Here is a 26,385-nt window from a genome sequence, read left to right on the forward strand (position 1 = left end):
AGGGCACCTGGGAAGCTTGGTCAGTTAAGCATCTAACTCTTGACTTCGGCTCAGGTCATGATCTCACGGTGTGAGTTCGAGCCCCATGTCAGGCTCTGCGCTCTCAGCTTGGGATTCTGTCTCCCTCCCTCGCTGCCCCCTCACCCCCGCTTGCTTGCTCTCTCTCAAAAAAAAAAGTTTCTTCCTCAATGTATATAATTGTCAAAGCACTATGCTGTTTACCTAAAACGAATATAATATTGTGTCATTCTACTTCAATTCAAATAAAAAATTTTTAAAAATAAAGAATACATCTCCCTTAACATGACAAAGAAGAAATCCAAACTCAGGTTGCTTCTCTCTTTCTCCCTGGCCTGGGACATATGCTTCTTGGGCATGAAGGGGAAGTAAGGGAGCTCAGTTTTGTGTGTACAAATCCCAGGTCACAGACTCAGATGTGCAAGGACACATTCTCCTCGGTGTGGGTTCATGAGTTTATTTACAACAAAAATAAAAACACCCATCCAGCCTTTACACATAAACCAGTCTCAGAAAGTTCACACTTTTTTCATCCCCTTCCTCTCCCCAGGGCAGGGTCTAGGTTGTGGGTGCTACACAGGGCCCAGGCATTGAGAGGGAGCACGCCTGTCCTCGTCATTGTCATTTATCTATGCCAGAGTCCCCTGAAAGGGCCCCGTTCCCATCTGGCTTCTAGAAACTTCCCTACAGAGGTTCTGCTGAATCCACTTGTTCTCCAAACACAAGGCTTCCTTGGGTCACAGTCTTCCCAAGGCCCAGCCACACCACTCTTTTTGGGGGGCCCAGGGAACTCTCTGAGACTGCCTCACACCCACCAGCCTAAACCTATGTAAGAATTTTCTCCTGCTCTCCTGCTCCTGCTCTGTGCTGGTTGAAGAGGATTCTGGGAAATTACCATCACCCCGGACGGTACCTGAGCATGGGGACATTGGTCCTCTCTATCTGGGGCTTCTGTCATTTACCTCCACATGTACTTTCTGCCTTGAGAATTGGCTTAGAGGAGGGGCCTAGGGCACTTTTCAGGAACCCATCAGGATCCAAGGTCTCTTTGCTTTCCCTTCAATATTTCCTCTCCTGGCCTAGTGGATTAAAACAAACTATATATATATATATATATATATATATATATATATATATATATTTTTATTTTTAATTCCCCAAGAGATTTTAGCAGCCATGGTTGATTGACTGATTGACTACACTAGACCCACTTGGCCTTGCTCTGAGTTCAACCACAGCTGCAGATGGACACTAGCTGTTCGTGCAGAGAGCTTACCACAGTGCCCACATCTCCCTGCCCATCTGAGAGTCTCTCCAACATCAGGGAGCTTGCTCACCCTTCATGCAGAGTGAGGCAGGAAAGTGAGGGATTTAACTACCGGAGCAATTTCCGTCATTAAGGAAAGGAAATTGGTGGATAATACTGAATAAGCTCAGAGAAACTATTCTGAGATACGACTTCCACAATTCATTAGAGAATTCCTAGCAGGATTGAGGTCCCAGTTGTCCCCAATGGCAGTCTGGTTATCAATATGCCCTTTGCCCATGTTCTCCCTTCTTTGTCTCATTCTCGCCATCCCCTTGCTTGGACTTCCTGTTTCTCTCCCCACATAAACTACCTACATCCAAGTTCTTTTAGCGGAATCCAAACTAAGAAAGAGATGCCAACCAGCATAAAGACTTTATTTCTTTTCTTTCTGGTTGTAGAGGAAAGTAATTGCTGAAAGAAACAACTTCCTATAGTATTCTGCAAGATTATTTCTGTTCATTTTATGTGAGTCTAACTATGACACATTTCCTGATCTGAAGTCTGTGCAATAAAATGGATACCTATGTAATCAGCACTTTATTAGATCTGAAGTCCTTAAAAGAGTGAAACATTCTTCAGCATATTCTATATTATGCCTGGAAAAATATGTTGAAGGGTAAAGGCCATGCCTGATATTGTAAAGTCAGACTGTCTTAAAAAAAAAAAAACAATAACTAATTTTTTAGTTTAGATATACTAATTAGATTAACTAATCCCAGTGACCCTAACAGTACTTTGGAATTCATTCTAATCACCCAATTCCACTAAAAAAAGTTTTTAAAAAAGATCCCGTTATTTTGTTTTCAAGTCATGATTATGTATTTCTTTTAAGGCAACAACTGTTCTCCTAAGTATTCAGAAAATTCCCCCTGCTGCTCGGCAGGCTGCTGAGTGATACCAGCCAGGGGCAGACAGGGAGGGAGATCACAAACACTAAGCTTATCCCCTGTGGATCCATCCGGATAGGTGGGGGAGTGGCAGCACTGACTCTGCCTGCCTGGGGAAGCCTAGACTTGGGCAATGGCCATGACCCAAATCAAGATCATGCTGAGCCCAGAAACAAGACTTCAGACAGCTCCTGCCAGCTCCCAGCAGCAATGTACCAGGCAAGTGACTCCATACAAATTCAGTTGGTGTGCATTTTGGCTTCATGTTGTGAGAACACTCCAGAAGAGTCTCTTCTTATTTTTTCCATCTTTTCAGCTGCCAATGACTCTCTTGTCCTTCTGAATGGGGACCAAGATTCTCGTAACCACCCTCAGACCCGCCACGTGAGCCCTCTCTGGGTGAAATCAGTCGCTACTGATGCCACAATCTACTCTCAGCAGACTGTACTTTGGGGACCTTTGGCTCTTGTACAGAACAGGGAGGCACTGTTGATACTCTTCAGGTGTTCTTCCATTTTCTGGGTTTCTGTCCCTATTTAGTCTATTAGACCTCCAAGGCCAAGCATTTAATTCTTTGCAAGCAACATTCTTCAGTGCCATCCTCTTTTCCCCAAGGTGCCACTTGCCAGAATGGGGAAAGGCCTAGGGCACAGAAGAAATGATGGAGAGCAAACGCACCAGTTATCCCGCCATTTGAGCTCCAGGTGCTTTGAAGGCCTGAGATCTAGGAGAACAACGTGTCTCTGTCTTTCGTTATTCCTCTAATTCTGAAAGCAAAGGTCTACTTTCTGTCCTGGTGTAAAAAGCAGGGTGAATGCACCACCCTCAATACTCAAATTTGAAAATGTGTAGCTTGTGTGTGTGTGTGTGTGTGTGTGTGTGTGTGCATGCGTCTGCGGGCGTGCCTATGCATTTGTAGAATACATGTGGGATAGACTTTGCAGATAATTACACTGAATTGAACTGGGGCTGAAGGGATTAAAGATGCTGCTAAACTTTTGAGAGTACTTGGAAGAATAATTGCACCGGGCTCGATGTGGATTTCAGAGAGAGATGAGTCAAGTGACCAATAATGAGGTTTGGGGCGCCTGGAGGTGGCGCAGTCAGTTGGGCGTCCGGCTTCAGCCAGGTCATGATCTCGCGGTCCGTGAGTTCGAGCCCCACATCAGGCTCTGGGCTGATGGCTCAGAGCCTGGAGCCTGTTTCCGATTCTGTGTCTCCCTCTCTCTCTGCCCCTCCCCCGTTCATGCTCTGTCTCTCTCTGTCCCAAAAATAAATAAACGTTGAAAAAAAAAATAATGAGGTTTGCAGTACTTATAATTACTCTTTTGGAAAAGCACTGTGAAACCCTACTGGGTGTATTTATTATTATGTTGCCTCCATTCATTCTGAAAACATTACTGAATATTCATTATGTGCCAGGCAAGGTGCTTGGCATGAAGGATAAAAAAATGAATAAGATATGGTCAGTAGAGAGGTCCACAAGCAATTACAGCCGCATACTTTGCTGGGAGTAATCATAGAGATGTGTACAAATATTTGGGTAAATATGAAGAAAACAAAATAAAATGTAAAGGCCTGACGTTTCTCCAGGCCTGCTGACGAACAACGAAAGTGCAATTATCTCTCCACCCATCCACAGGCTGTAAGATCTTAGAAAGCTGCGTGGGATCTTGCATGCTTGGCACCTGCTGGTGCTGTAATTTCCAAAGGGCTTTTTAGTAGTGTGTCAATAATGAATTAAAGCCAAACTGGTTCCAACTTTGAGGCTGTCACTCTCAAAGCCCTGCCTTCGGTTCTGTGACATATAGGCAGAACTAAGAAGGAGCTTCAGCAGGTGACCTTGAGGGAGGAAGCTGATCCTGCCATGACCCTCCCACTGGGTCTTGATCCATGGAAGGTGGGTTTAGAAGGAAAATTTTTGTCTTCATCAGCTCATTTTAACCACATGGAGAATTCTGATCATATGGAGAGCTTTCTCCCTTATCAACCCAGTTCCTGGACTTTTTGTGCTGCAGTTTTAGGAAAATGGATAGAGAGACACTGAACTAGAGAGGCATGGGGAAGAGAAATGGATTCTCGTGTTGGTCAGTTCTCAGGTTCTAGTTTGGTCTGGGAGAATCTGAATGATGGGAAAAGTGGAGAATAAAGAGGAGAAAGGGGTGGAGGAGGGGGATCCACCATGAAAGAGGCTCAGTCGATCCGTCTAACAAAGAGGTGAGACAGGAGAAAAGGGAAAACATGAAGAAAGCCCAACGGATGGGGCATGAGAGTGACAGATGTCAAGTTTGGAGGATGAGATGCCCAAAAATAACTACAGAAAACAACAGTAGGAGAAGAGATGAAAGGAATTTTAAGAGGTGGCTCTGTTCTTTACTCATCAGTCACAAAGCCCACACTCTTCTCAAGTGCACATGGAACATTCTCCACAATAGAACACATGGTAAACCATAAAATGAGCCTCAATAAATTTAAAAGTATTGAAATCGTACAAAATATATTCTCCAACCAATTACAATCAATAGCAGAAAGAAATTTAGAAATTTACAAATATGGGAAATTGAACAATGTACTGCTTAACACCCAATGGGTCAAACAGGAAATCGTATGAGAACTTAGAAAATAATTTAAAATAAATGAAAATGAAGATAAAACATACCAACACTTATGGGATGTAGCTAAAGCTACATAGAGGGGAATTTATAGCTGTAATGGCCTATATTAAAAGAGAAGAGGGGCACCTTGGTGGCTCAGTCGGTTAAGCGTCCGACTTCAGCTCAGATCGTGATCTCACGGTCCGTGAGTTCGAGCCCCGCATCGGGCTCTGTGCTGACAGCTAGGAGCCTGGAGTCTGCTTTGGATTCTGTTTCCCTCTCTCTCTGTCCCTTTCCCACTTGCACTCTGTCTCTCAAAAATAAATAAACATTAAAAAAATTAAAAGAAAAAGAGAAGAAAAACTTCAAATCAATAACCTAACCTACTACTTTAGGATTCTGCAAAACGAACAGCCAACTAAACCTAAAGCAAGCAGGAAGAAGGAAAAAAAATAAAAATCTTGGACATTATAAAGCTGCCTCATTTTATTTAATAGCCACATAGTATTTCAATGACTGGATAAACAATTCAGTGGTTAATTTAACCGGTCTTGTACCAATACACATATAGGTTGTTACCAATTTTTGCTTTTATAATAATCCTGCCTTCCGTATCCTTACACACACAACATCTCACATATGTGTGCATATTATTTGTGGATTCTTGCAAGTGGAATTTCTGGGTCAAATAAAATGTGCATTAAAAACTTTAAAGCTATTAAAAATTGTACTCCAAAGAGGTTGAATTAATTTACACTTGCAACAATAAAAGATAAAAATGTCTGTTTCCCCATGGTATTACCTGTATAGAATGTTATTAACCTTTTTAATCTTAGCCTACCTGGTAAGTGAGAAATGGTATCTGAGCAACGAAAACTCTAAGGTACCTAGTAACAAGTCTCACAAAATTTGTGGGCAAGATATAAATTTTATCAAAGGAATAAAAGCAAACCTGCAGAGAAACAGCATGATCCTGGGTGACAAGACTCAATATCATAAAGATGTGAATTCTTCTCAAATTCATCTATAAATTCACTCTCGTTTTATTCACAGTCCTAATTGAGCTTCCATAGATCTTCACAAGCCGTCCTACAATTCCTACAGAAGGGTAAAGAACCAAGAATGGGTAAGTTTGAAGAATAAGATGTCTCTCCCTAGATATCTAAATTTATAAAGCTATAATAATTAAATAGTGTGGTATTGGCAAATGAATGAGAAACAGATCAATGGAACAGAACAGCGAGTCCAGATACAGACTGGTAAAATTTTTAAAGCCTGGTGATACTAATTCAGTCAAGGATGGGGAGGAAAGGGACGGTTCACATTACTGGCGGCTGTGTAAGCTGGTGTCTTTGAGGAGCATTTTGTCAATATCCAGTAATGTCAAGGATGCACGCACTGGACAGCCCAGCATTCGCACTTCTGGGAAGATCTTTTGTACATGTTCACACACACACACACACACACACACACACACACGTACAAGGATATTCACTGAAGCACTGTAATGACAGAAGATAGGAAATAACCCAAATGTCCACATAATGTCACATAATGAAGTTCCATACAAGCAGTTAGAATGAGTGAACAAAAACTACATGAATTACATCAACACACACAAATCTGTAAAACATAATATCGCGTGAAAACTTACGTTGTAATGGGACAGTGTAATACCTGTGTGCATTTTTGAAATAACCAAAATAATACCACATATTAAGCACATGTGGTAAACATAAAAATTACTAAAAAGTAAAACACTTCTAGGAGATGAGCACTACTGGAAATGGAGGAAAAAAAGGAATAGAGTAGGGGAGGAGGATGTAGCTGTTCCGTAACGTCAAATATTGATTAAAACCAAAGATCTGAGGCCCATATGAGCACAAATCAACTTTTTAAAAACTCGGAATGTAAATACGTGAGTGTCTATTACATGATTTTCAATATGTTTGAGATATTTCATAATCAAAAGAAAGTTAGCTGGTGTCTTACTAGTGTTTGAATATCCATTTCTGCATGGCCTCAGCCTTTACTCAGTGTATATTATTAGCATCAGAGATGTCCATTGAAAAGAGCAAACCCACTGCCATTTTTATATTTTACCATCCAGTATAAACAAGATCTGTGAAAACTTAGGGTGGTATTTAGGACATTTCTTTCATCTTCATTTTGTTGTTCTTGTCACCTATCCTTTCTGATTAATGAGTGGACAGACTTAAAACGAAAGGTTCCTATGTTTTTGGGAGGGCAAAAATAAGGAAAGGAACTGGAGAGACAGAAAATTCCACAGCCATTCCTTCCATTTCCTGGGAAGAACATCCCTTAAAATTATATAGTAGGCAGCTCCCCACTGAATCTCTAAGGCCTGAAGGAAGGAATCTAGGGAGCGTTGGAAGCCACCTTAAGCCAAGCGTGGCAGGAGGCTTGTCTGTGCCTTCTCCTTGACAGGGTATTTGGGAAAGTTGGCCCCTGGTCCAGCTTCTCCATTGTGTCTCCTCCCAAGGACCACAAGTGCCCGCATACCACCGGGTTCCAGGGATGGGCCTAAATGACCTGCAATTTGAAGCCACCCTCTAACAAAGCCTCTGACTTCTCTTACTCTTTTTTTACTCTCTGAATCTGATTTCCTATTTCTAGTTTCTGTCGCTCTGTCTTCAAGTGAAATAATCTTTCCTTCTGTAGCATCTAATTTTCTATGAACCCCATCCGGTGTATTTTTTCATTTTTCATCTCAAACATTCTAATTTTATCACTAGCAGTTCTCTTTGGATCTTTTTTTATATCTTCCATGTCTCTACCTAAGATGCTCAATCTGTCCTCCACTTTCAAATGTTGGGAATATGTATTTATGACAATGGTTTCCATGTTCTTGTCTACTAATACTATCTGTGTCATTTCTTGGTCTGTTTCTATTAATATTTCTCCTCACTACAGGTCATAATTTACTGGTTCTTTGCATGCCTAGTAATTTTTTCTTTAATGCCAGATGCTGTGAATTTTATCTTCTTGGTTGTTGGATATTTTTGTATTTCTGTATTATTGAGCATTGCTCTGGAAGGTAGTACACTTACTCAGAAACAGCTTGGCCTCCGAGCAGTCTTTAGATGAGGGCCAATTTCTCCCCACTACCGAAGCAAGACCCTTTTGAGTTCTCTGCCTGATGCCCCCAGAATTACAAGGTTTTCCACTCTGGCTGGTGGGAACACTAATATTCCCCACCCTCTGTAAGCTCTAAGGATTCTTCCCTCTGTTCCCTTCTTCCTCATGTTTCCTCTCACACATGTCCTGATCAGAGCTCATATGAAGACTCACAGATCCTTGCAAACCTCTGAAGCTCTCTTTGCACACAGCTCTTGACTCTCCAGTACTTCACCTTGTAAATTCCAACCAGCTTGGCCTCCTTGGTCCCCCAGCTCTGTCTCTTCAACTCACGGCTACCCCCAGGTTCCGCCTGGGTTCCTCTTTCCTGCAGTGCAACCTGGAAACAGTCTCTAGGCAATACTGTGGGGAAATCTTAGGACTCACCTTGTTTGGTCCCCTCTCTTGGGGATCCTGTGCTGCCTGTTGGCCAATCCCTGAAAACCATAGTGTAATATTTCTCCCAGTGTTTTTAGTTGCTACTGAGTTATTTGAGGAAGAAAGCGTTTCTGTGGTGCTGTCTTTATTTGGGGTCCCCCAGAAGCTGACTCTGGGGTATAGCTGATTATTCATTATTCACAGATATTTGTGAATTTGCCTCCTTATTATAATATTTGTAACCTCAAAATCAACATCCGTGGCACTTTCACATTCACTTGTGGACATGCAGAGTGTGACAAAAAAGATGGGGTCACCTGATATGTCCACTGCCAGCTGAAGTCAAACATGGTAACACTCTGCCTTCTTGTTTCAGCTCCTATATTGTAACCAAGTATCCTTTTTCATGTTCTATTTTGTGCCACATTTTCCCCATTTTTGTGCTTTTCGTTGGTGCCCCCAAGCCTATTACTTAAGCGCTGTCAAGTGTTCCTAAGCCCAAGAAGGCTGTGATGTGCTTCATGGAGAAAATATGTATTAAATAAGCTTCGTTCAGTCATGAGTTATAGTGCTGTTAGTGACGAGTCCAATGTTTATGAATCAGTAGTATATATTGAATAACATATCTTTGAACATAAACACAAAAAACAAGGTTATATATTGATTGATTGATGAAAACATTGTGACCAAAAGCCTAGGAACCCAAACCCCAGAAGCAACAATTCAGTATTCGCTACTTCTGTGTTCATGACAACTGCATAAAGCGTAGCTACTACAAATTCTCATTATTGTATGATAAACTGTACACTTAATTTATTCAGGTGAGATAAGAAAAGGAAAGGAAAGGAAAGGAAAGGAAAGGAAAGGAAAGGAAAGGAAAGGAAAGGAAAGGAAAGGAAAGGAAAGGAAAGGAAAAACACTGGTGGGGAGATAAGAGAGACAGGAAAAGTCAGGTAGCCTTTAAAGGGTATGTCATCCAGGCAGTTACCACGGTGCGTAACTAGAGCTTAATATCCTTGGGGACCTCTGGGACCCAGGGTACAACATGTGTCTCAGAACAATCCCAAACAGGGGGAGGAAGCTGGGGTTTGCATGCACCAACTCCCATCAGTTGGAGACTGTTGGGAAGGGGCAATTTATGACCTTCTAGGGAATAGAGGGAGTAGCTACCAAAGAAAAACCTCAGGCAAAGGGGTACAGAGCCTGGCAATTGACATTCAGCCTGGGTTTCTACTATAGTGGGAGAGGGGGATCTGTAACAGACAGGACGGCCGGGGCTGTAAACTCAGATGCCTCCAGAAGTCAGGCAGGTCACAAAAGCAAGAGAAATAGGCCAGGTGGGACTGCAGGAGCTGGCAAGTTCCTATCCCGGTTGGACAAGAACAGCTGTCGCTCAGTACAGCCAATTTTTGCCATGCAGGAAAAATAGGCCTATCCTTTTCAAATCTCCTGATCTTTCAAGAAAAGTGGGAAATTCATATTTTTAAAAATGTGAAATCCCCAATTAGTAAAAGTTGGCAACGAATTCAAACATTTTAAAATACACCGTTAAGGCCAAAGAAAACATGTTGGCAGGCCAACTTCAGCCCACAGACTGCCAATTTGCAACCTCTCTGATGGAAGATGTGCAAAACTCCACCTGTTGGGTATGAGCCCAGGAAAATGTATCTTTATCTCATGTACAATCTCAGGCATCCCGGGACAGTCAAGAGATGCTGAGAAGTCTGCCCTGACGTGCGCGTGGCAAAGCACCTCTGTGTCTGTCTAGTGAGCTCACCTCTCTCCTGCCTCGAGGTTTATCAGATGTCCAAGGATAGCCATTTGTCATGGCTGGTGGAGTTCTCCATGATTTCTTGTCACTGTGCTGGCATTTTTCTTCTCGTGAAAAAATAGCTGAGCCTACTGGGCTATTTGTCTGGCATCTGCTAGTCTGCACAGCCAGTCAACCCACTCCATAGCTGAGACAGGGCTGCCTGCCCAACCTTCCACCTGCACACAGAACAGAGATTGTCAGAAGGAGCTTGCCATGGCAGTATTTGTGGAAGCAGAGACTAGGGAATTAGCCACCATCTGGCATTTTCTGCAACACAGAGGGAGGGAGAGGTCACTGGTTGTGGGGAATGGCAGAGTACCTATTCAGTCAGGGGTCAGTGGTCAACCAGAAGGGCAGAATCACCAGGAAATACATATATATTCTTCAATTCTAAGCCATTGCTCTTAGCCATTACTCTCCCAATTGGTGAGTCCCAGCCTAGTTGACCCTACCAGACATGACTCTTTGACTCATAGTGATCTAAAGACTGTTGTGGTTTTGTTTTTTTCTGTTTTTTGTTTTGTTTTGTTTTGTTTTGTGGCTGAGTCCAGGAGGACTTGGCTGTTCTGGCCTGTGACCTCATTGTTTATCTTCATTTTTTAAAGCTTCTGCCTCCCTTCCGTAGACCGGATCAGAGCTGGACACAGCAGGGTAGATGTGTGAAATAAACCCTAGCCAGCGTTACTACAATCTTGGACACCCAAACAATGGGTCACATGTCCACAGCTCGTGATTTCTCCACAGTTTGGCTGAACCTGAGTTCTTCCACTTTTATCTGCCATTTGAGATGGGAAGGCATTGGAAATAGCTAATCTGTGAACATTGACAGTGTAAAATCCAAAAGGTTAGAGAGGAGATGAATTTGTGAGCAACCCAATCTTAGTCCCTAGGGAAAGACTAGAAAATACATATAGTCTGATATGCAAAGGTCTGACACGATCCAGATGCTGGATGCTTCTGGTTCAGCATCCAACTCTCCTTACACTGTGCAGCACCTGGAAGGGGAAGGGCAGGTGCTATAGGACATTCAGGTATAGAAAGATAAAGAGGTCAATGGTCCCCAAGATGGGGGACTGGGATTTGCTCCTTGGATGTCCTTTGCACAGTGTCCCAATTCACAAGAGTGGGACTGTCTCTAAAGGAGGCTTTTGAAAATCTTTTGTGATCTCTTTACAAACATGAGATGATCCTTGAGAGAAAGTGTATAGGCTGGAGATGACTCTTGACAACAGCGGTTTGCCAATCAGCAAGAGTGGAGCAAGCAGAAATGTAGGCCCTCCCTGACTTTAGAGAGGAGGCAGGGCTGGTTCCCTGAACAGAGAACTCTCATGGCCTGCTGGAGCCTTCCAGTAGGCCTCATGTTCAGAAGGCAATGTATCTAGACAGTTTGGGGCATAGACCCCCCCCCCCCCAGGTAATTCTGCAATTCTTTTTTTATTTTTTTTAATTTTTTAACGTTTATTTATTTTTGGGACAGAGAGAGACAGAGCATGAACGGGGGAGGGGCAGAGAGAGAGGGAGACACAGAATCGGAAGCAGGCTCCAGGCTCTGAGCCATCAGCCCAGAGCCCGACGCAGGGCTCGAACTCACGGACCGCGAGATCGTGACCTGAGTTGAAGTCGAACACTTAACCGACTGAGCCACCCAGGCTCCCCTGCAATTCTTAAATAAGGACATTGTGAGTATACTGAGTAAGTTGGAGGTAAGTCTGGAGGAAATTTCTGAGAGATTGTCTTAGAGGCTAGAATTGAAGTTTATGCACCTCATCTGGGGTTGCTCACAAGTGTGGTGGACATTGGATCCCAGTCCAAATTCTGCAACTCATTGTCTATGTAGTCCTGGAAATGCTTCCATATATTCACAGAAGGAAAGGATGAGATGTTCCCAGAGAATTCTCACTGCTAACGTTCTCTGATGGAAACTGGACATGCATTATAAAATGGAGATTTTACTTGAGCCATTTATATAGAACCTCTGAATTGTCATGCAGCTGGAGGAAAGTGAATAAATCTTAAACAACCCACACAGCGTCCCTGCTTTCCGAACAAGAGAGTTCTTGGAAACCAAATTCCTAGCATCTGCAAATACAACCCCATGGAGAACCAAGTCACCAGCCACAAAGAGCCATAGCTTCAGGCATAAAACTACCCTGCATTCCCATTAAAAATGCCCATGCTCTTGGCTCAAAATATTGGTCTGCATTTTAAATTATATTTGCATATTGATTTTAAGACTCTCTCACAACTCTGTAAATAAATCAAATAAATTAATTAGAAGAACTGACTGTGGTAGCTCTCCAACCCAGCAGTGAAACCACTCTCACAAAGTGCATAGTTGAGCTTGCAACCAATCTACACAATTGTGTCCTTGATTGGGGAAGATAAGTGTGCTTTGAAGGCAATCCTCTGCTCCTTACTGGGCCTCTTGGAGAGACCAGAAGACAATGTCAGAGAAAGGCCAAAGGACGTTTCTTGGATTGGGTATTTGGGCATCAGTCCTTTTTCTGCATGAGTTGTGGGGGAAAGCATGCATCCTGAAAAGGTAGCTTTGGATTAAAAATTGGAAGCTTTGCATCACAAGAATCAGCATGAACTGCTTTGTAGAGTCTGTAACAACATTTTTATGCTCTGCTTCTTCCTAAAAATAGTAATTACCATCTGCATTTTATTTGTTTGTATTTTAGGACTTTCTTCTGAAAGGGTTTGTGGCAGCTTGTGTGTACATTCAATTTTATTGAACAGAATAAATAGCTAAGGACGCTGGGTCAAAGGGGAAGTCAGCTTAGGGAGTAACATGACACCAGAAGTAAAATTAGCGTATGAAGCGTAGATCATGAAGTCTATGCAATTGCTAAAAGTGAGCCACTCTGATCTTCCTAGCAGTCAATGTAAAGAAGGAAATATGATTACTCATCAGAATCACAATATTCATAGAATAAGAACATTCCAACCGTATAATCAATAGATTCCCCGTCATTGTCTATGAAACCTGGGATCCAGGATTTTAATCTTTATTATTTTTTTTTCAGTGTTTTAATCTTTAAACAGCACGTACCTAGAGAAAAAAATGTGCATGTTGGTCAGTTACGAGTAGTATCAAATGTTTTGACAATCAAGAAAATGTAATATAAGTGTTATATTCTCTTTGGTTTGAAAAAAATTGTTATGGTTCACACTGGGACTTATGCCTGTGGAGATCCACTCCACACTCACAGGGAGGTGGGCTGGAGCGGACCATGGATAGAAGCAAGGTTTTCCTCGGAAAACTGTATTTTGGACATAGAGACATTCGAGCGCCCAGTGTTTCAGGTCCTTAGGGCAGTGAATCTTAACTCTGGCTGTGCATCAGAATGACTGGGAGCTTTGAACAACATTGAAACCCAGTCCCCCAAGCGATTCTCACGTGTATCCAGAGATGAGGACCACTGCCCAGGGCGTGGGTGGGGTTGTTTCAGGTAGGAAAAACCCAGGGTAGCTGCTACCAATCATCGATCATAGCCATAGTTAGTAGGATGCCCTTGCTATATCTGGCTGTGAATGATGGAAGATCCTGGTGAACAATGAGGGAAAATGTACCTGGAGATAGTAAACCAGGAGTTGATCTGTTGCATCGAATTATTGGAACTTAGCCAGTTAGTCTTGGAAGACGTCTGCCCACAGGAAGGACTTAAGCCTTTTCAGAATGGGGCCTCCTGCTGTGACATTGGTTTGTAGAGTGACCAACCATCTCAGTTCTAAGTTTCCCAAGCCATGGGGCTTTCATTGCTAAAACTAGGAAATCCCAGGGATAAGTTGGTCATTCTGTTGGTTTGGCTTCTTCTCAAGGCAGCATCAGAGAGTAGAAAGGGGTGACTTGGCCAAAGAGGAAGAGTCAGACCTGAGACACTTGGGACTTGTTCTGAGGCAGAGCAGGGCTGGGGCTTCCTGTGGGTGTTTATCTGCTCAGCTGTGACCTCCTTTCTAGAGGGACTGCCAAGGGCAAGTTTCTCTGCCTTCACCTCTGTCCCTATCTCCCCGGGACATCTCTGTGTCCACTCCAGATTCCAGTAGGGGCCCAGGGCTCTGGAACCTTTGGGGCTTCAGGGAAGTGGAACCTCCTCAAACCCTGAGATCTATTCTATTGGCCTCTCCAGGACCATGGCTCTCCTCCAAAGTTAGGGCATGGGCTTTCAAGACTTTTGCCTGGAAACTTTGTCCTTGAAAATCAAGTGGGCAGCCCCTGCGTTACAAACACTCAGATAACACAAGATTCCCACAGGCAAACGGTGACCTGCTACCAGAGTTGGTTTTGTGGGCATTCATAAGGGGCGCTGTGATCACAAGGGCCCATGCTTAGTTTAATGTTCTGCTGTTGCCGTTTTGAAATCTTTAATAATTTTTGAGCAAACCACCCCATATTTTCATTTTACACTGGGTCCTGCAAATTATTTAGCCCACCCTGCCTGCCACCCCAGCCCAAAGGCAACCCTTCCACTTTCATTCTACCCCAACAAATTGCCTTCTGCGGCTTTCGCCAGGGGCGCCATTATGGACAAGACAATAAAATGGCAGAGATTTTACCTCAGGGACGGTTCCTGAGACTGTTTTACAGCACATCATTGTATAGTGTTTCCAGACACCATATATGTAAGTAACCTTAGGTACATAGATAATAATAATAATAAAATGTAGTCAAATAATTAGGAAATGATGAATTTTGAGCACCCCATTACCTTTTTTTTAATGTTCATCTAAGTATAAATTTATATAATTTAATTTTTAATAATGAGCATGTTTAGCAACCAGCCAGCAAGATTCCTAACATTTAACAACTGGCTGTCATGAGCCAGCACCATTTGGCTCAAGCACGTCTCTACCTCTGAAACTGGACTCCATGATTAACAGTGCTGTGATCAACCAACGATGTTCTCTTAAGAACATAGAAGGGACACGCGGTGGAACACATTTTCTAGAATGTCAGTGACTTTACGAAAACAACTTTTTTTTTTTTTTGTAATTGCAGAGAGCCTGGAAAGGAAATGGCACATTTCTCCCTGGGAGGCAATATGTCAATCTTGCCCCTCGTTTACAATGCTTCTTCAGTGGTATCTCACTGCGTTTCACTGGCATGGCCAAAGTTCTGGAAAGAAAGGAGTGGGAACAACCTGGGGAAGAATTTCTCATTTTTGCCCCAAGTTGCTAACAACTCCATTAATACTGTACTCTACAGAAAAGTCAACTGCTGAAATGTGGGCGTAAATACTTTTGCAGATTCTTTTGCTTGAGTAGAGGGAGTGTTTAAGGTCTGAATTTCACAGTTTAATATCTCACCAAGACTTTCTACACCAGCTTTCCCATTTCTCTTTTGTTTTTCCTGGTGGTATTTTCCAGCAGATGAACAGATCAGGGGTCTGCCTGGTTCTTGAAGGGAGCAGGCAACAGCTGCCTCAGTAGAAGCATGAAGGAATTAATGTGACTTCCAGAGTGTCAAAAGTCTCTTAATGAGCTGTTAGCATTTGGTACAACTTGCCACAGTGGCTGTGACTTGAGGACTTCCAGATATTGCTTTTGGAGTTGAAAAAACTCCCTGACATCTAGGGCCCAAGCTCCCTTTCCCCCTCTCTGTCATTATATCTGTGGTTACTGCAAGAATCTGCCCATAGTGGGTGTTTGATAAACCAATATCCCAAGTTGATCAGTTAGAGGGTGTGAGTTATAGTGAAGGGATAACCTTTCTTATCAATTTTTTTTCATTTCTTTATTGAGTTACAATCTACATGTAGTAAAATACACATATCTTAAGTGTATAGCTCGATGCTTTTTTGCATATACATATGTAAGTATCCATGTGACCACCACCCTATCAAGATGTACATTTCCTTCACCCTAGAAAATTCCCTTGTGTCCTTTTCCAGTCAATACCAACTTCCCCAGAGGTAACCACTATTTTCATCTTGTCATAGGGCTGCCGTAATAAAATACAATAGACTGGGTGGCTTAAACAACAGAAATTAATTTTCTCACAGTTCTGAAGCCTCAAAGTCCAAGATCAAGGTTCTGGCCAATTCAGTTCCTGGTGGAGCCCTCTTCCTGGTTTGTAGATTGCCACCTTCCCACTGTGTCCTCACATGACCTGTTCTTTGTATGTATGTGAGCACTGTGGTCTCCCTTCCTAAAAAGACACTAATCTTGGGGCGCCTGGGTGGCTCAGTCGGTTGGGCATCCGACTTCAGCTCAGGTCATGATCTCGTGGTCTGTGGATTCTGGCTCCATGTCAGGCTCTGTGCTGACAGCTCAGAGCCTGGAGCCTGTTTCAGATTCTGTGTCTCCCTCTCTCTCTGCTCTTTCCCCGCTAACACTCTGTCTCTCTCAAAAATAAATAAACATTAAAAACAAAAAGAAAGAAAGACACTAATCTAATTGGATCAGGGCCTCTCCATTATAGCCTCATTTAACCTTGATTTCTTTCTTAGAGGCCCCATCTCCAAATATAGCCACACTGGGAATTAAGGCTTCAACACAGGAATTTGGGGTGGGGGTGGGGGGACACACAAACATTCAGTCTGTAATAGACCTCTATCACAGAGTAGCATTGCTGGTTCCAGAGTTTCATGGAAATGGAATCATACCATATATGCTCTTTTGTGTGTGTTTCTTTTGCTCAATATCATGCTTTTGAGATTTGTCCATGTTGTTTCATGTGTCAGTGCATCTTTCTATAGCTGAATAACATTTTGTTGTATAAAGAAACCATAATTGGTTTATCCATTCCCTATTGATGAACATTTGAGTGGTTTCCAATTTTCCAAGAGATATTTATTCTTTGTAGGGCTCTGTGTTCACTCCTGGGCTATCAAGAAATGTAAACTATGTCCCTGCCCATCAGAAGCTGATGCTTGGGATCTGTGCTTGAAAAACAGCTAAGATTGCACCAACATATCAAACAAAATATGACTCTGACTCAATGAACACAGACTGAGTCAAGGACTCAGAAGGAGGGAGTTTTTTAAGGAACATGAATACAGTCTGTTTGTAAATACATGCACTTAGAAGATGAGCCAGCTTTAAAACATCAGCTGCCGGAGAACCAAAAGCAACTTCAAGTGAGGTCGGAGCTGGCAGGTAGTTGGGCCTGTTGCATGGGTACCTCTGGGAAGCCTCATAAATGTCCCATTGCCTGTGTCCTGGGCCAAAGAGCTTAATGAAGTGGGAGTAGGGTGAAAATATTCCCCTTGGAACACAGCTGGATCCTGTCTTGTTTTTGTGGTTTTCTCCAAGAGGGTGGGGAGGGAAAGGTCTGTCCTCAGAAGGACAACCAGATGCCACATCTATGGTCAGGAAGGGCTCTCCGTGGCCAGGCATAGATGTTCCAAGCTGTGGGAAGGCAGGGTGGGCAAAAGGGATATTGGTCCTGGGTCCCAGTTTGGGGTCTAGAGGGTGCATGTTCAGCAGCTCTGACCCAAAATTGAATTTGGGTGGGCTGGGTAGAGTTTTGGGCACCAAGAACAGTGCCATAAGCGTAGATATGGGGCTGGAACATGACTGCCCCCAAAGGGGACCTGAGAGTCTGTGGGCAGAGCTGCTAACATCCCTGTCCGTGAGGCTGAGAGTTGAGGTCTCATTTGTTTTCATAAACCTTTGGAAGCTCACCTCTCCAATTCCTACCCACCAAGCTCTAATTCTTAGAGCTTTGCCTTTCCTTAGAGCTTTGCCTCTAAAGTCACTTTCAACTCAATCATGCTGTGTGACCAGTTCTGGTCACACAGCATGATTGAGTTGAAAGTGACCTTAGAGCTCCTAAGCATTCAGAGGTGAAAGAGTGGTAGAATGGGCAAGTTTGGGGAGATTTCAGGAGAGTTATTCAGTGAAATCTCCTAATGATAGTTTTATGACCACGTTGGTGTTAATGACATCAATAATATCACATAATAATGATGTCCTGGTTGCTTGGGTTTTAAATTTTCTTAAAAAAGAATTTTTTTTTCATTGAAAGGACAAAAAGCATCTTACATAAAATTTGGGGGGGGGGGGATGAGAAATCTTCCTACGAGCACCTCCTCACAGATATTTTCATGTTTGTCTTAACTTCCAGTTCCTATCTTAAATACTGTCTTCTCACAAGCTCACCTCAGCATTTTCCATGTTGCTGCAATAGTCTTGACAATGATTATACTTAATAGCTGCATAATATTTAATGTTGATGTACCACAATTTTTTATTTTCCATTGCTGGACATCTTAGCATCCTGATTTTCCTATTATCTATAACTCTGCAACTGAATAATTCCTTTAAAAAAAATTTTTTTTTAACCTGAAGGTGCCCCTTACCGCAACCCTGAGGGAGGCCCAGGGTGTCATCAGTGATTGAAGAACAGAAAGATGAAGAGGACTCATGACTTAAGACTGTATTTTTGTGGGTCCAAGGAGAACCAAAAATAGAGGTGCTGTGGGGAGAACTTCCCAGGGCATAATTATTAAAATGCTTAAAAAAAACCATAATTCCCATAAAAATACATTATGAGTACATAATGTTTTTTTATGTGTTTTTATTTATTTATTTATTTATTTTACGTTTTGGCACATATTTTATTAGGATAAACTTCTAGAAGTGGAATTGCTGTGTCCAAGTGATATGGTGATGCTTTTTTTTTCTTTTTCAAAGAAAGGAAATAATTTTTAATTTGAATTTCCTCTTCTAGTTTTATGTTGGAAAGGAAAGCCTTTCAGTCAAATTACCTAAGAACCATATTGCTTAAAACAAGACATGCTAAAAAAAAAAAAAAAGATGAAAACAGAAAATAGAACTTGTGCTTTAAGCCACCCTGATTAGCCTGTCAGCTTGTAATTTTGGTAGCACTTTCTCAAAGAAAGTCATTGCTATGCATGTTCTTTTTTTTAATTTTATTTTTTTTAATTTACATCCAAATTAGTTAGCATATAGTGCAACAATGATTTCAGTAGATTCCTTAGTGCCTCTTACCCATTTAGCCCATCCCCCCCTCCCACCATCCCTCCAGCAACCCTTTGTTTGTTCTTCATATTCAAGAGTCTCTTACGTTTTGTCCCCCTCCCTATTTTTATATTATTTTTGCTCCCCTTCCCTTATGTTCATCTGTTTTGTCTCCTAAAGTCCTCATGTGAGTGAAGTCATATGATATTTGTCTTTCTCTGACTAATTTCACTTAGCATAATACCCTCCAGTTCCATCCACGTAGTTGCAAATGGCAAGATTTCATTCTTTTTTCATTGCCGAGTAATACACCATTGTGTGTGTGTATATATATATATATACCACATCTTCTTTATCCATTCATCCATCGATGGACGTTTGGGCTCTTTCCATACTTTGGCTACTGTTGATAGTGCTGCTATAAACATGGGGGTGCATGTGTCCCTTCAAAACAGCATACCTGTGTCCCTTGGATAAATACCTACATAATGTTTTTTTAAAATGTTTATCTATTTTTGAGAGAGAGAGAGAGACAGAGCACAAGTGGGGGAGGGGCAGAGAGAGAAGGAGACAGAGAATCCAAATCAGGCTCCAGGCTCTGAGCTGCGAGCACAGAGCCCAACGCATGGCCCAAACCCATGAACCACGAGATCATGACCTGAGCTGAAGTCAGATGCCCAACTGACTGAGCCACCCAGGTGCCCTTCACAGTTTTATCTTAACTCATTAATAAGGAACCAGGTGTATAAGATGTACAAGATAACGTATATATGGAAGTACAAGAAAAATATGGAAGAAGTTCACTAAGTTAGAAACAAACTAGTTATTTTTTTCAAGGCAATAAAACCATAACCTTTAGAATTATAGTTTCTATCAAACAGATGTCACTTTTCTCTCTACAGGAAAACAATCGTTTGTATCACTATTGGATAAAAACCATTTGTACCTTAATGATTTTCAACAAATTAATAGCTAACCTTGGAGAGTCATAAAATATTGACTCAAGACTAAATAGCAAGTCAAACGAAGTTTGACCAGAAAGTCGGAGGACCCCAAGGTAGGCTTGACAATAGGGGTCATGTATCTACTTTGCTTTATTTCTGACTTTTTGATATTGTTTTTCTTGAAGAGAGAAGTGACCAAGGAGGAGACTCCGTATTATTGATGATCTTAACTGCCTCTCCAGTTCCTTCAGTGCAGGGGGGCCCAGCTGGGTTGTGCTCCTGGCTTCCAGCCGTGTGGGGTGCAGAGGGCCTGTGAGCACAAGAAAGGGAGCTTTGAATAACGAATGCACAACCTCTGGGGATGGATGGAGAGGGAGGGCCCACAGCGTGTGGGAGGAACAGGAGCGGAGCCCTGGGATTTGGCTAGAGCCCCAGCCTACCCCTAACTCACAAGGACTCTTGGAAGGCTGCGTGGAAGGGAGTTTAAAAGCTCGGGTGCGGGGCGCCTGGGTGGTGCAGTCGGTTAAGCGTCGGACTTCAGCCAGGTCACGATCTCGCGGTCCGTGGGTTCGAGCCCCGCGTCGGGCTCTGGGCTGATGGCTCAGAGCCTGGAGCCTGTTTCCGATTCTGTGTCTCCCTCTCTCTCTGCCCCTCCCCCGTTCATGCTCTGTCTCTCTCTGTCCCAAAAATAAATAAAAAAAACGTTGAAAAAAAATTTTAAAAAAAAATTAAAAAAAAGCTCGGGTGGAATCTGTTCATTTCACCTAATTGAGTGGTCCTTTCCTTACAGGGTGGAGTTCTGCCCGGTGCTTTTGAGCCATTAACAGGATTGTTCACTCTCATCACTGCACCTTTTTTGTGTTGTTTAATTTTTTAAGTTTGTTTATTTACTTTGAGACAGAGAGACACAGAGAGAGAGAGAGAGAGCACTGGGGAGGGGCAGAGGGAGGAAGAGAGAGAGAGAATCCCACTGGCAGTATGGAGCCCAATGCAGGGCTCAGACTCACAAACCGTGAGACCATGATCCGAGTCAAAATCAAGAGTCGGATGCTCAACTGACTGAGCCACCCAGGCGCCCCACCACTGCCCCTTTCTTATCCCAAACATCCCTTACTTAGCACACTGAACCTGGAAGTCTAAATGTCAGTCTCTGCCTCTGGCTTTGTTCTTTCCCTTCCAGTTCCTGGCCTGGGATCATCGTTGCCCCTTCCTACCTTTCCAGAGCAGAACCTGGCTCTTTGCGGCACAACAGTGGGGGTAGCTCCTGACTAGGAAAGAGAGCTCCAGTCAGGGTGGCAAACTTGTCCCGGTATTCCCAGAACTTCCTGGATTAAAAAACTGAAAGTCCCACATCCCAGGAACCCCCTCAGTCCAGGTAAACTGGGACAGTCGGTCACCCTAAGTCCAGTCCCACTTGCCATCCAGGCAGCTGTTGGATGCTGCTGTTCCCAATCCCTGCTGGCTCTTTTAACTCTTTCCCCTCGGGTTTCCTAGTCTTAATGTTCTCATTGAAGCTCTCTTAAATACCTTCTTAATTTGTGAAGCTCAGGCCTTAGCTCCAGACTCATAAGTTTCCTGTGTCTTTCATTCTGGAACAGAAATGGATACAAGTTTTACATTTTTGTTTTCTAGCAAGGAGGTATTTGTGGAGGCTTCCAAGAAGACAAACTGAACAGGATGGGATGTTTGCTTTCATGGATCAGAAATGAATCACATCACTTTCTTTCAGTAACGACACAGAGTTGCAGAGTCACAAGAAAGAAACAACAGAAAGAAAATGTTTTCGGGGTGGGGGGGGGAGGTTGTGAATAAAGACTCCTGCGTGGAGACCCAGGATTGTGAGAGAGAGATTGACGGTGTTTGACTGTGGTTGCCTCTAGAAGGACAATAAACTTGCCATGCTTATTTACAACTAGGTGCTGTTTCTGAATGCTCTCTCTAGGCATTTATTCTGCTCCAGGGTCTTTAGAAAAACAGGTTAATAACTGGCCAAGGGAAGGGGGGAAAGGGAAACTGTCGGTGTGGAATGGTCCGTGCCTGAACTCCTCTCAGGGATGAAGGCAAAAGCAGATCCCTGGATAAGGGGGCGTCGTGCACAGCTCTGAAAATAAAATGTTATTGGCTCAAGTCTGAAACTGTCACTTTCCACTGAGATGGAATGTATGACTCAGAAAAGAGAAGCACCAAATATTATGCAGACTGCCTTTGGGGAAAGAAAAAAAAAAAAAACACCCACTTCTTATAAAAACACTTTTTTGGGATGAAGGATCTGATTTCAACTGATGAGTCATCACTGTGTTTTTTTACCACTTAGCCAAAAAATGAGGTTTTTAAAAAAGCATTTCTTGAAGCAAATTCTTCCACTGCTTGGGTTTCTCTCATCTGAGAGAGAAGGCATTCCAAGCACTTCTATCCACAGTGCCAGAAGCTGTCCCAATTAGCAGGAAGGATATAGTGGGACAAGATTTGTAACCATCAAGCTCCAGATTCATCATGAACAAGCAACCTGAAGGTAATAGTTGTGATTTAGAAACAAGAAATTATCAAAAAATAGATTTTAAAACACAAATTTCAATTAGTAAAGAGTATGTTTTAAAATGACACAGTGAATGTTAGAAGCAAAGGGATTTATGAGAGCCTGGTGAGAGCATTGTAGTAGAGGTGACCTGTCTTGGTTTACCAAGGACAGTTTTATTCATGCTTGAAAAGCACCCGCTTTTGCTCTCAAAACGTCTTGCATTGGACAGTGAATTATATGGTCATCTTAGCTATATTGATTCTAAAATATGCCTGAAGATTCTTTGACACTCTTCCCGTCAAGAAGTCTATATCCATTCCTCTTGAAAATGGATGAGCTTTTGTAACCGCTTGGGTAAGTGGTGCGTGATATGATATGGCTTCTATTCTGCTCTCTCTCACACACCCTAGAAACTCAGCCACCATATTTCAGGAAAGCCCAGGCCACATGGAGAGGCCATGCGTATGCGTTCCATCTGATAGCCCCTGCTGAGGTCCCAGCAGATAGCCGTCATGAACTTTCAGACAGTTGAGTGCATTTTCCTTCAGATGATTCCAGTTCCCAGCTTTGGAGCCACCCCAGCCAATGCGAACTAGGGCCGAGATGATGCAGTCCGTCGTCATTGTTTTAAGGCTAAGCTTTGGGATGGTTTGTTATGCCGCAATAGACAATCAGAACATCACTGTGTTTTTATTTCTTAAAACTGTCCCAATTGTGATATATAAGTATTTTTTAAACGATCTGCTTTATGGATTTATGGCATGAATAGATGAATACAAAAACCCGGAAAGTACACGGGAGTGCCAGTGAAGTGGAAATGAAAATCAGACCAGTTCCTGAGGATCCAAAAAATTATTTTGGTTATTAGAAAAGCGAGGAAGGAATATTGCTCACATAAGACATCTGTGGAGCTGGCTGCCATTTTGTAGGTTTGCATTTGCCAACCATCCAATCATGTCTGGGTGTACACTATCTCAACAAAAGCCTTTTATAATCTTTTGACACCTTTAAGAGTTAGGTTCAGGGTAGATTCTTGGTTCAAGCAATTTCATCAATGCATTTATACAAGATTTAGCTGTAATCACATACCAAAACAAGTATCGTCTCTCATGGGTGGAAACTTTTCAAAGGGAAATAACTTCTCAAGAAAGGAGCAAAACAGAACAAAACACCAATTTATCAATTTGTGAACACCAGGCAGAACTCAAGGTCCTGATGAATGAGCTTGGCTAGAGGAAGATGGATTTAGGGCCAGAACCAGCTAACTGCCTCAGATGAGAGTGACGGGCCGTGCAAACAATCACAGAGTATGAATGACTGTCTTTGGGCTTCTCGGGTGTTGACTGCAGGTGAACAAATTAAATGCCTCTTCAAAGAACTGGGCCTCAGAAGAGTTGATGAGTATCTCCTACTACTGGGGGAGGAACAGACAACCTTGTGAACTGGAGCCACTCAAATGTCACATAACTTAACACTGGTAATCCTTCTGTCTACACCTCTTCCATCCTCCGCTCAGTTTCCCCAGTGTCTGTATCTCCAGTCTCCTTGGAGGCGGGAGAAAAGTAGACATTAAATACTGAAGATGGGGAAGGGGTTCTTGCCCACTCTTATTGGCTGGTGTTTGCACACACGCCCTTCTTTTTATTTTTTACTCATTTTCATTTTTTTTAAGTTTTTTTTTAATGTTTATTTATTTTTGAGAGGGAGACAGACAGAGCACAAGGAGGGGAGGAGCAAAGAGAGAGGGAGACAGAATCTGATGCAGGTTCCAGGCTCTGAGCTGTTAGCATAGAGCCTGACGTGGGACTCGAACTCATGAACCATGAGATCATGACCTGAGCCGAAGTTGTCCACTTAGCCGATGGAGCCACCCAGGCACTCCTATTTTTTTAAGTTCTAATCTATTTACTTTTAGAGAGAGAGAAACTGCACGAGGGGCAGAGAGAGAGGAAGAGAGAACCCCAAGCATGTTCTGCACTATCAGTGCAGAGCCTGATGCGGAGCTTGAACTCACGAACCAGAAGATCATGACCTGAGCCAAAGTCGAAGGCTTAAACGACGAAGCCACCCAGGCTCCCGTACACTCCCTGCTTTTTAAATCCAGTGTTCCATTTATGGTTCAATGGGCTGAATGTTTGTGCCCCTGCCCCAATTTGTATGTTGAAATCCTAACCCCCAGTGTGATGGCAGAAGCGGGGGCGGGGGGGGTTGGAATGTGAATAGTAGTGTAATTACTACTACAAGTAGTAGGCAAGAGGGCTCTCTTGCCCTCTTTCTTCCATGTGGGGCTACAACAAGAAAACAACAGTCTACAATCCCGGAAGAGGGGTCTCACAAGAACCTGACCATACTGGACTGATCTCTGACTTCTGACCTCCAGAACTGTGAGAAATAGATGTCTGTTGTTTACAAGCCCCTCAGTTTGTGGCTATTTTGTTATAGCAGCCTGAGCTAAGACAGCCACCAAACCTCTGTCCTTTCTAGACTCATTGTGTTCTCTCTTCCCTCTGTAAGTTTGCCCTGAAATGCCCTATCATTGCCCGTCCCGTATATTCCCTATAGTTAACTTTGAGTACTCTCCTCTTTCAGGGGTCAGTTCAGGTGTTGTAGTGGAGGCTGCCCGCACCCCACCAAGATCCCTGTTAGTCGGGCAGGTACACTCATCCCAGCTGATGAAAGCTACATCCCTTCCCACAGATTCACCCGCAGCCAGCAAGAGCTCCTTCTCCCAGAATTATGCAGGATGTTAGGCACCCTCCTCCCGGGGAGCAGCCTATAGCCCACGACTGACGGATAAGGAGTACAGAAGTCTGGCCTCTTCGACTCCATGAAGGGCAACTCTGGTGCAACTGACACTACCTTCCAGATACACCCTTGGGATCAAACTAAGGCTAGACTCCACCGCTGAAATCACATCTCTGCCTACCTGCTCCCCCTGCTCTGTCATGCTTCCCTTATTTCTTCACAGAATTTTTCTGATCTCCTTCAATAAATCACTTGTCCAATGGGGCTCCTGGGCGGCTCAGTCAGTTCGGTGTCCGACTTCAGCTCAGGTCATGATCTTGTGGTTCGTGGGTTTGAGTCCAGCATCAGGCACTGGCCGTGCTGACAGCTCAGAGCCTGCAGCCTGCTTTGGACTCTCTGTCTCCTTTTCTCTCTGCCCCTCTCCCACTCGTGCTCTGTCTCTATCTCTCTCTCTCTCTCAAAAATAAACATTAAAAATTTTTTTAAAAATCCCACACTCTAAACATAAAATTAAAAAAATAATAAATAAATAAATCACTTGTCCAAGATTTCTCCTTTCAGGCTCTCCTTGGAGGGGGCCTAACCCAAGCAGATCATGTTTCTTCTGGGAGACTTTCTCTAACCATTTCCCATACAAACTGAAGGGAACTTCTTTTTTTTTTTTTTTTAATTTTTTTTATATGTTTATTCATTTTTGAAAGACAGAGACAGAGCACAAGCGGGGTGGGGCAGAGAGAGAGGGGGACACAGAATCCGGAGCAAGCTCCAGGCTCTGAGCTGTCAGCACAGAGCCCGACGCGGGGCTCGAACTCACGAACCGCGAGATCATGACCTGAGCCGAAGTCAGACGCTCAACCGACTGAGCCACCCAGGCGTCCCCTGAAGGGACCTTCTTTTGTGCACACACCTCTACACTGAGCTTCTCACCAAGTATTGGGATCATTGGTTGATTTACTTATCAGTCTCCCCACTAGTCCACTGACAGAAACCCTGACCCACTGATCTCTTCCTCCCCAGCTTCCAGGACAGTGTTTGGCCTTTAGCTGGTGCTCTGGAAGAGTTTGAGGAGTTAAATTGTTGGGGACTTTTTGAAAGAGAATGGATGAGCCTCAC

General features: G+C 43.1%; 1 long non-coding RNA gene across 1 annotated transcript in view; it reads left to right on the forward strand.

Annotated features, from left to right (window-relative positions):
• Positions 1-21,889, forward strand: part of LOC115523629 — a 73,171-nt gene extending 51,282 nt beyond the window's left edge. The window contains exons 2-3 of the long non-coding RNA XR_003971798.1: positions 5,862-5,934; positions 21,642-21,889. This is a non-coding gene — a long non-coding RNA (uncharacterized LOC115523629). The remainder of the gene's footprint in view (positions 1-5,861; positions 5,935-21,641) is intronic.
• Positions 21,890-26,385: the final 4,496 nt, after the last annotated feature.

The sequence above is a fragment of the Lynx canadensis genome, chromosome C2, assembly GCF_007474595.2.
Source record: "Lynx canadensis isolate LIC74 chromosome C2, mLynCan4.pri.v2, whole genome shotgun sequence".
In the NCBI taxonomy this organism is placed as follows: Eukaryota; Metazoa; Chordata; class Mammalia; order Carnivora; family Felidae; genus Lynx; species Lynx canadensis.